This window comes from Nyctereutes procyonoides, unplaced genomic scaffold, assembly GCF_905146905.1.
Source record: "Nyctereutes procyonoides isolate TBG_1078 unplaced genomic scaffold, NYPRO_anot_genome, whole genome shotgun sequence".
In the NCBI taxonomy this organism is placed as follows: Eukaryota; Metazoa; Chordata; class Mammalia; order Carnivora; family Canidae; genus Nyctereutes; species Nyctereutes procyonoides.
Window position 1 is genome coordinate 74,148,354 of NW_026575146.1, and position 10,419 is coordinate 74,158,772.

The window sequence follows — 10,419 nt, forward strand, 5'->3', positions numbered from 1 at the left end:
AACATAAAGACTCCTAACTCTGGGAAACGAACTAGGGGTGGTGGAAGAGGAGGAGGGCGGGGGGTGGGGGTGAATGGGTGACGGACACTGAGGGGGGCACTTGACGGGATGAGCACTGGGTGTTATTCTGTATATTGGTAAATTGAACACCAATAAAAAATTAATTTATTAAAAAAAGTGGTTTGCCTAAACTAGACAACTTGAGGTAAACTTCAGAGTAATTGACACAATAGCTTTGGCTGCCTCTTTGGTGGGACTCTGGGTTACCCTAAGACTACAACACAAAATAAGCAAAACAGTATGTTTACTCAGCAGAACTCTAAATGATACTTCCCAGGCACTAGCTGTACTTAACCAAAAATTAAGGGAAGGCAGAGAGGGACTTTCTGAAACCACCTTTGATTAGCCACTATTGATTATCTACAATTGCTACCTCCTCATTTAGGATTCAAGGAGTTTCCTCACGTGTGTTATTTTAATATTGCAGATAACTCTCACAAAGTGTCCCAATTGATAGGGGACATTCTGGAACAATTAAATAAGATCAAGATAGCCACTGATCCATTTAATGGAATTGGTAATTGAGGATCTTACCTAAGAGATGTGATCACAATCTGGAGCTTGACATTCATTTTATGCTTGTTCTTTTTCATGTGCTGATGCAAGTATCATCTGCTGCCCATCATTACCTCCTGCTCCCCCCCACCCCGGAGCGATACCTAAGCCCCCCCCATAGATTCTAAATTTTTTTTTTTATTTATTTATGATAGTCACACAGAGAGAGAGAGAGAGAGGCAGAGACATAGGCAGAGGGAGAAGCAGGCTCCACGCACCGGGAGCCCGACGTGGGATTCGATCCCGGGTCTCCAGGATCGCGCCCTGGGCCAGAGGCAGGCGCCAAACCGCTGCGCCACCCAGGGATCCCCCCCCCATAGATTCTAACTACCATACAGCATGCTACCTCATTTCAATGGGCAGCACCCAGAGTGGTCCTGTCTCATACCTTAATGGCAGTTAGGATTATTAAACCAGGGGGAGGAATGAGTAAGGAAAGGGTTAAGGTACAAGCAGGGAGAGATAGGGGGCCTCTGACTAGGCTCTGAAACTATTCCTGGCAGGCAGAAGCCCTAAGCCAGAGTGAACAGTAGATAAGGGAATGGAGCAGACCATCTGACCCCGGAAGGTTAGGGAGTAGGTTTCATTGGCGGTTACATTATAATCATAAATGGCAGTTACATTGTAAATGACCACACCTCAAGAAGGAAGTCTCTATGAGCATTATCAGTAGCCCTTGCTCAATACGAGGAAAGCCAGAAGCTTCCTGTCAAGTTTTCAATAAAAGACTGACCCTAAAAATCCTCGGTGGCAAGCCATTTGGGACCACTCTCACTCTAGAGAGCATTTTCTTTCTTTTCTGCTTTCACTTTCACTTAATAAACGTCCACTTGACTTCACCCTTTTGTGTCCACAAGATTCATTCTTGGGCTCCCTGAGGTAAGACCTCTGCAATTCTGCATTTTTTTCTATTGTAATGAAGCACGCCGTTATAAGATGATGAACTTAATCAATACGTGTTGTGTATGTTCTGACATGCTCCCCGGGCCTGCCGCTCCCCATCTCTCTCCCTCTCCTCGGGCCTCCCTAGTCCTTGAGACACAGCAATGTTGAAATTGGGCTAATTAATACCCCAACAACGGCCTCTCAATATTCAAGCAAAAGAAGAGTCAAAAGTCTTATCAGTTACAATGGAAGGCTACAAGTGATGATGCTTAATGGGGAAGGCAAGTTGAAAACTGACATAGGCCAAAAACCAAACTTCTTGTGCAAGTTAGCCAAGTTATGACTGCAATGGAAAGTTCTCGAAGGAAAGGAAAAGTGCTACTCCAATGAACACACAGATGACAAGAAAGCAAAGCAAACTTATTGCTGATGTGGAGAAAATTTAATGGTCTGGAAGGAGGAGCAACTCAGCCACAACATTCCCTGGAGCCAAAGCCTCACCCAGAGCAAGGTCCTGACTCTCCTTATTCTCTGAAGGCAGAGAGAGGTGTGGACACTACAGAGGACACATTCGAACCTCACAGAAGTTGGTTTGTGAGGTTTAAGACACAAAGCCAACTCCATACCTTATAAATTGCAAGGCGGTGTGGACTAAGTGAAACTGTTCTTCTTTCCCATTTGGTATGTATTTTTCTTTTTTTTTTTTTAATTTTTTTATTTAAAAAAAATAATTTTTTTAAATTTATTTATGATAGTTACACACACACACAGAGAGAGAGAGACAGAGAGAGACAGAGACACAGGCAGAGGGAGAAGCAGGCTCCATGCACTGGGAGCCGGACGTGGGATTCGATCACGGGTCTCCAGGATCGCGCCCTGGGCCAAAGGCAGGCACCAAACCGCTGCGCCACCCAGGATCCCGCGGTATGTTTTTTTCTCCAGTAGTTTGTCCCACTGTGTTGCTGCAAATTCCTTTGTGGATTCCAAAGGCCTCCCAGAGCTGTTTCTGTTTATGGGTAGCTGTGTAATTGTTGATTTTCATTAGTGGGATGGGGGCTGGGGTCTCCTCTACCGCCATCTTGGTGATCTCACTTCTCTGATCTAGGAGCTATCTCTAGTTCTAGGAGCTATTCTCTATCTTTTGTATCTGCACATAGAGGGTTAGATATGAAATAAAGCAGCATTTAAGGTTTATAATCTTTCTTGCTTTCTCTCCAAAGTGCCAGCATTACTGGAAACAATTCTACCGATGTATTTCTTTTGAACTGGACAATGAATAATTTTGTATATCCCGGAAAGATATAACACTAACTTGTATCTTCAGGTTTTTCCAACTCATTTGAATACAATTTCCTTCTTTTTCTGTTCTCAGTGTTAATAGAGGTGTAGTGGAGAGACAAACACACTGGCTGTTATCATGGAAAGAGATACATTAAAGAAAGAGATGCACAGATGCACAAGATGCCATCTGACACGGTGAGAGTATATCTATTAAGCCTTTGAGGGCTCTTGATGGTTTTGAATCTTCTATATCTCATTATTGTTCCATGAAATACTGAGTACTATGGCCTGCTTTCTGTCTTTCTTTTTTCTTTCTTTCTTTCTTTCTTTCTTTCTTTCTTTCTTTCTTTCTTAAAAGATTTTATTTATTTATTCATGAGAGACACGAAGAGAGAGGCAGAGACATAGGCAGAGGGAGAAGCAGGCTCCCCGCAGGGAGCCCTCTTTTTTTTTTTTTTTTTTTTTAGTGAAAAGTCTCAGCTTACATTTTTTTAAAAAAGACTTTTTTTTTTTTTTATGAGAGAGAGAGAGATAGCAGGAGCCAGGGTGAAGGGCAGAGGGAGAATGAGAAGCAGACACCATGATGAGCAGGGAACCCAGTGAGGGGCTGGATCTCAGGACCTTGAGATCACAACCTGAGCTGAAGACAGATACTTAACTGAGTACCCAGGCACTCCGCTGCTCACAATTTTATTTATTCACTCTTCTCATCATACTTGAAGTGGGAAACCTGCCTAAAGGCACCAAGATGTATTACTTAGACTTCTTGTCTCCATTGTCAGGTAATAAAACCTTGCCTCTGACCACAATACCTTCAGACCTGAGCACAAGCGACTATGTGGGTGTTCCTCCAACTCTTTCCCGAATGCCATGGACATGCTTTTGACCATCTGATGGCATCAGTCAAACTCACTAAGCTGTATCCATGAGTGCTTCAGCTGCTCCTCATCAGCTGCTTTCCAGTGGGTCATGTCTTATCTGTGACCAATTAATGCACATTTTTGCAGAGTCATAGAACTTGCAGTAATAAATCAGTTGGACCAAAGATTCAGCTACTATGGCATATGTAATATCCCCAAATGCTAGGGAATTTGGAGGGTCACTGAAGTGAGTTATTTTCTTTGGGAGCCTAATGTTTTCTAGCTTGGGGACTAAGTAATATTACTCTTCTATAATTAATCATCACAAGGATTTGTGTCATATCCTTATTTAAAAGTTAGAAAACGGATATTTACCTCAGAGAGTGAAGCAACAATTTTGACATGAATGGAAGTTCTAAGAAATGGCAGTGGGGATCCCTGGGTGGCGCAGCGGTTTGGCGCCTGCCTTTGGCCCAGGGCATGATCCTGGAGACCCGGGATCGAATCCCACGTCGGGCTCCCGGTGTATGGAGCCTGCTTCTCCCTCTGCCTATGTCTCTGCCTCTCTCTCTCTCACTGTGTGCCTATCATAAATAAATAAAACAAAAAAAATTAAAAAAAAAAAAAAAAAGAAATGGCAGTGCCAACCTGTGGATTCCTGTCTCTTTGGTCTCCGGAGTCAGGACAGACTCACCCTAAATAGATATTGCTTTTGAGGAAGTATAATTCATGCAGTGTCGTGCAACTTTATAAAAGTTTCCTCCTTTTTTAGGGCCTTTGAAGGATAGCAGTAGAGTAAGGAATTTTCTACAACCCCCATGTTACTGGTACACAATATTGTTATACAAGTTATATGCGAGTCTATAGTGAGTCTTCCCAGGTATTACATATAAATTGATGAACATGAAGGGTTAAGAATCAAATGTTGCATGACTCCTGAGGTGAGATCACTGCTGAGTGGAGAAGGAGAACAGTTAATACAGTGAAATAAGTGGATTTCAGGGTGGACATCAGAGATTGCATCTCTGAAGATGGAGCATCTGATTTGTTACTTCCACTACATCACAGTGAAGAGACCATCCTACCATCAAGTTCCTCACACAGAATACAATGACAACTCCCTTGTGTTTTCCCAGGCCGGGTGAGTGTACCTGTGATGCAAGCACAGTGGACCAGCCCTCAGAGAGCACCAAGCTGTCAAATGAAAGCGTGAAGTCCCCGCCCTCTTCTCAGGACACAGACTATGATGACATTAACATGTAAGGGATACTATATTTGGGAGTGGGGAGGGGGAGAAGATTTTGTACTTGTCCTTCTATCTCATAGAGATTCATGAAAAGCAAAGACATTTATATTATTTGCTTAAGTGCCCACACATTCTTTCTTTTTTGTCACTATAATTTTTTATTTGAGATAGTTTAAGACTCATGGGAGGTAGCAACAAATGTACAAAAGGAGCAAAAATGAACACTCAACCCAGATTCTCCAAATGATAATACCCTTTATAAAAATAGTCATTGTCAAAACCAGGAAGTTGACATTGACCCAGTACTATTAACTCGGATTACAAACTTTGTTTCAAGGCAATATTTGACAGCCTGGAAAATGTTGCTGACAAGCACAAGAAATCTGTCCTGCTTTATCTATCCACCCCTTCTCAACGCAATGTTTCCACATAGGGGGCCATGGCTAGTAGTACTCCATGAACCACTTTATTTGGTTGAACCAATGCCACATACTCCAGTGCCAGTCTCTGTTCAACTGGACTGTAGCAGATGATTAAGGTCAGGGCTATCAAGAGAAATCTTGCCACAATAGGCATATTTCATATCCGGGTGTCTAATATGGAAACCATTGGCTCTTTGTGGTGTTTGGCCACTTGAAATATGGCTAGTTCAAGTGAGGAGCTGATTTTCTACCTTACTTACTTGAAATTTAAGTTTAAATAGGCACACGTGGCTAGTGGCTATCATATTAGACAGTGTAAGTCTTGGCCCAAGGACACTCCCTGCTCCTAACCCCATCTTGATCCCAGACAGCCAAGGGAGACCAGAGCCCAGCTCTCCAATATGAAGAAGAAATCACCTAGTATAGGGGTTTCCTGTTCCATACCTGGATGAGGATCTCCCGTGGAAGAAAATAAGCCTGATATCCATCGTCTCCTTCCCCCCTAGTATTCTCACATGTCCATCACCGTGAGGAAGCAGGAGGTAGAAGAGGAGCATTAGTACTGCGTGGATTCTTACAGCACATACATAATCTCCAGTGATGTTCCAGAATTTCAATCGATCACAATAGGTCCCATTCTCTTGGCACCAGTGATGGGTGAAGGCTGAATATAAGCTAGGAATCTTCTCTTCTTCCTAAGTACTCAATAAGGTCACTTAGGCCCACAGCCTAATGCGAAACAAAACCTTCCAGGAAATACCAGGTGTAGAGAATCAACTGATTCTGCTTCCTGGACATGGAGAGAGCAATGTTGAGTGGGACACAGAGATAGAGTTAAATCCATTGTAATGAAGGGGGAGATGGAGTCAAGGGCTTGAGAGAAGATTCTCCTAAAGACAAAGCATGGGGTCTAGGGCTTTTAACATAAAGTCATGTGGAGAGATTGTCCTGCCACCAGACCTCCATGCTATATACATAACACAACTTTTGTTTTGTTTCCCAGACAGTATTTTGGTGTAAAATTAAGCGTTATTGGTGATGAGATACCTCCGGAAGTGCTTTCTAAAAATAAATTTTCAGAGAACCTAAGTCTGCTTCACACTGGTGTTGCACGTCAGTTTCGTAAGGACTTTTATTCCAAGTAAGTGGAGTGATTACTTGGGGAAAGGTGATGGTAGTAGTGGATTCTGTTCCTGGATATCACAGGGGCACATGAGAATCAGGGAGGTTGGGGTAATTTACATAGGAATCGGGGAGAATGAACGAGCTTATCCAGTCTTACCAACAAATTCAGAAATTTCTGAATGAGGCAGGTACCTCTTCTTTCAGGAAGGTGTCTTTTTTTTTTTTTAGATTTTATTTATTCATGAGAGAGAGAGAGAGAGAGCGAGAGCAGAGACACAGGCACAGGGAGAAGCAGACTCCGTGCAGGGAGCCCAGAATGGGACTCGGACCCGGCCCTCCAGGATCACTCCCTGGGCCAAAGGCAGAGCTAATACGCTGAGCCACACGGGCTGCCTTTTTTTTTTCCTTCAGGAAGGTGTCTTGATAAACTATACACAAACAGGCAGTAACTGATGCAAAGACCAATGTGTCATTGCTTGAGTTGGGAACCAATGCAAATAACCAACTAGGTGCTCTGGGAAACTGGCTGCTGATGAGGCTGAAGGATGGAATGAGGTCCCTGACATGGTGTGCTGGGGAGTGTTCAACACCAGCCTCCCCAGGGGAGAGGGGAGAGCCTTTACTTACAGTATTTGCCAATTTCCATGGGGTGACTACTTCCATTATGGTGTATTTCAAAGTACCAACATGATGTTCCTTAATACAGAGTTGGAAATAGTTGTGCAGTAGCCTGTTATTATATAGTATTTTCCCTACACAGATGACATAATTGTAGATAACTTTAAGAGAGCAGAGGTATAGAGGTGCCTGGCAGGCTCAGTCAGGGAAGCATGCAACTTTTGATCTTGGCACCCTGAGTTCAAGCCCTGGTTGAGTGTAGAGATTAAAAAGAAAAAATATATGTACTTTAAAAAAAAAAGCACTGAGTATAGTATGATGTAGTAAAATGATTACAAAGGAATGTTTCAGCATTTATTACCTTTGTCAGTGATATCGTCTATCTATCTATCATCTATCTAATTATTTAATTAAAAGATTTATTTTTATTTATTCATTGAGAGACATAGAGAGAGAGGCAGAGACATAGAAGAGAGAGAAGCAGGCCCAATGCAGGAAGCCTAATGTAGGACTCGATCCTGGGGCCCCAGGATCACGCTCTGAACCAAAGGACGAGGCTCAACAACTGAGCCACCCGGGCGTCCCAATATAGTCTATTTAAATGAAAATTGTATATGATTTAATTTTTACTAATAGCCATGTTTAACAACCTACCCACAAAATTCCTGGAAAATTTAACATTCAGATACCATGACCTGGGATGAACTGACTCCCACTCACCAGTGACTTCCTTTTTTTTTTTTAATTTTTTTTTAATTTTTTATTTACTTATGATAGTCACAGAGAGAGAGAGAGGCAGAGACACAGGCAGAGGGAGTAGCAGGCTCCATGCACCGGGAGCCCGACGTGGGATTCGATCCCGGGTCTCCAGGACCGCGCCCTAGGCCAAATGCAGGCGCCAAACCGCTGCGCCACCCAGGGATCCCTCACCAGTGACTTCCTCCTAAGTTCCACCCTCAGTCACCACTGGACCCCAGAGTGCACAAGCACCACAAGAAAACAGAAGGCTATGTATTTGCCCTCAGCTTGGCATGGGCCTAACATAATCCATGGCTGATTTTGTAGCCTCAGACAGCAGCAAGACTCCGGAGGGCAGGTCAAGGTTCTCTCACATGGCTTGCCCAAAACCCTTTGAGAAAAGAGCCACAGATTCTTTCTTTGAACTCCACCTCTCCAAATGTGTATTCTTTTTAGCCTTAGTCTATGTATCTATTTCTCTGTGAAAATTCCTCTCATGTTCAAGTGAATAGACATATCAAGGAATATGAGGAATCCAGGGATCAAGGATTACATACGTACAGCAAGAAATCAAGAGAATCTCAGCAAATGTAAATGAAACTAGACATTTCATGATGCAATGGCAGCAATCATGCAATAACTACTGTACCCACAGAAATCAGTGCCTTTGTTCCTCTTTCATCACCCCCCTTCTGTGTTTGGGGAATTTTTAAAGCTTCCAAGGTGCAGTCAGTTTGGTCACCACTACTCTGGGGGCATGTATTGCACCCTTGAGTCAATTGCTAATTCAGTACTTTTATTCCAACAGTCATAGGACACCAAGGAGTGAGTGAGTGAATGAGTGAGTGAGTTATTATTTATTTATTTATTTATTTATTTATTTATTTATTTATTTATTTATTTAACCAAATGACCCCAAAGGTTTATTTGACTAAATTCTATTTCATACATAAGCATGACAGCCTCCTCTATTAGACTTCAGCAGTTAAGAAAAAAACAAAACAAAACAAAACCAAAAAACCAAGCAGCCTCATCCAGAAAAGTGCAAATGCCAAGGGTGAGGTCATCTATAGTGTTACTGCAAGATAAATACACATTTTTTAAAGCCCGCTCTCCTTCTGGCCATATCAACTTTCAATTCCAACCACTAAATATAGATAAATTTTCCAAAAGTCATTTCTTATCTTCTCTAAGATTTTTAAAGCCATCATCATTCACCTCTGTTCGATTTTCCTGAATCACTTTAAGTAGGTCATCTGTAGAGTCTCCCTGAATGATGATTTCATCTTCTTGTGTTACTCAGGCACCACAGAATTTTTTATCTAAAAAAATTTTATCTAAAAATTTTATCTAAAAAATTTTATCTAAAAAATAAAAGATATTTAAATAAATAAAATCTAAAAACATTTTGTTAAACAGAAACAGTTTAACCAAATATTTTTAGATTTTATTTATTTAAATATCTGTTTCTGTTTAACAAAATGTTTTTAGATTTTATTTATTTAAATATCTTTTATTTTTTCAACATGCTGTTACAGGGGATCCCTGGGTGGCGCAGCAGTTTAGCGCCTGCCTTTGGCCCAGGGCGCGATCCTGGACCCGGGATCGAGTCCCACGTCGGGCTCCCGGTGCATGGAGCCTGCTTCTCTGCCTGTGTCTCTGCCCCTCTCTCTCTCTCTCTGTGTGACTATTATAAATAAATAAAAATTAAAAAAAAATTTAACATGCTGTTACATATCTTTTCCCTCCTGGGATGTTGGCAATCCTCACGTTTTGTGTCCCATGTCTTTTTTTTTTCTTTATTTGACACTTTCTACCTCTTCTCCTTCTCCTTCTCCTGAATTTCTTCTCTTCTCCTTCCCCACTGTGCCCTGACCCTCACTTATCCAGCTTCTTGTTTCCATGATTTTCTCCAGTAAGTTTTGGAAACTCATTTAGAACATTCTTCTCTAAGCACTGTGGACACTTAGCAACATTGGGCACATATATTCACAGGGCTCTGTTGGTAATGAACAGTCCCACAGTAAAGGACTCAGAATGGGTAACATGCCTCTAACCTGCCCATGGGTATAGCCCCCCAGATCTTCTTTACCGTCATGCCCACTGGATTCAGAAAAAATAGCAGTCATCTCACAAAAACCGAGATGGTTACAGAACCCCTGTCGTCTCCTCTCCTCCACTACTGCCAGGTGAAATAACAAATGCCCAATCAGAGCCATTTAAACAAAAGAAGTTAGGTATGAGCACTTTGGATACTAGTATAATAGGAGAAGAGGCAGAATGGTCAAGACACTTTTGCCTGGAGAGATCCTCTCTTAGTTCTACTCTCCGTATCCAAGTCATCTCTTTTTTGAGAGTCTAATAGAACTGTTGCTGAGGACATTCTGTGACGATGGAAATGTTCTGGGTGCCTGGGTGGCTTAGTGGTTAAGCGTCCACCTTCATGCCCAGGACATGATCCTGGAGTCCTGAGATCGAGTCGCACATCGGGCTCCCTGCATGGAGTCTGCTTCTCCCTTGGTCTCTGCCAATCTCTCTCTCTCTGTGTCGCTCATGAATAAATAAATAAAATCTTAAAAAAAAAAAAGTAGGGATCCCTGGGTCGCGCAGCGGTTTGGCGCTTGCCTTT

General features: G+C 42.3%; 1 long non-coding RNA gene across 1 annotated transcript; it reads left to right on the forward strand.

Annotated features, from left to right (window-relative positions):
- Positions 1 to 2,292: 2,292 nt before the first annotated feature.
- On the forward strand, positions 2,293 to 4,853 carry LOC129500960 (uncharacterized). The gene is made up of 3 exons (XR_008662621.1): positions 2,293 to 2,424; positions 2,873 to 2,976; positions 4,778 to 4,853. It is a non-coding gene; the product is annotated as an uncharacterized LOC129500960 (long non-coding RNA).
- Positions 4,854 to 10,419: the final 5,566 nt, after the last annotated feature.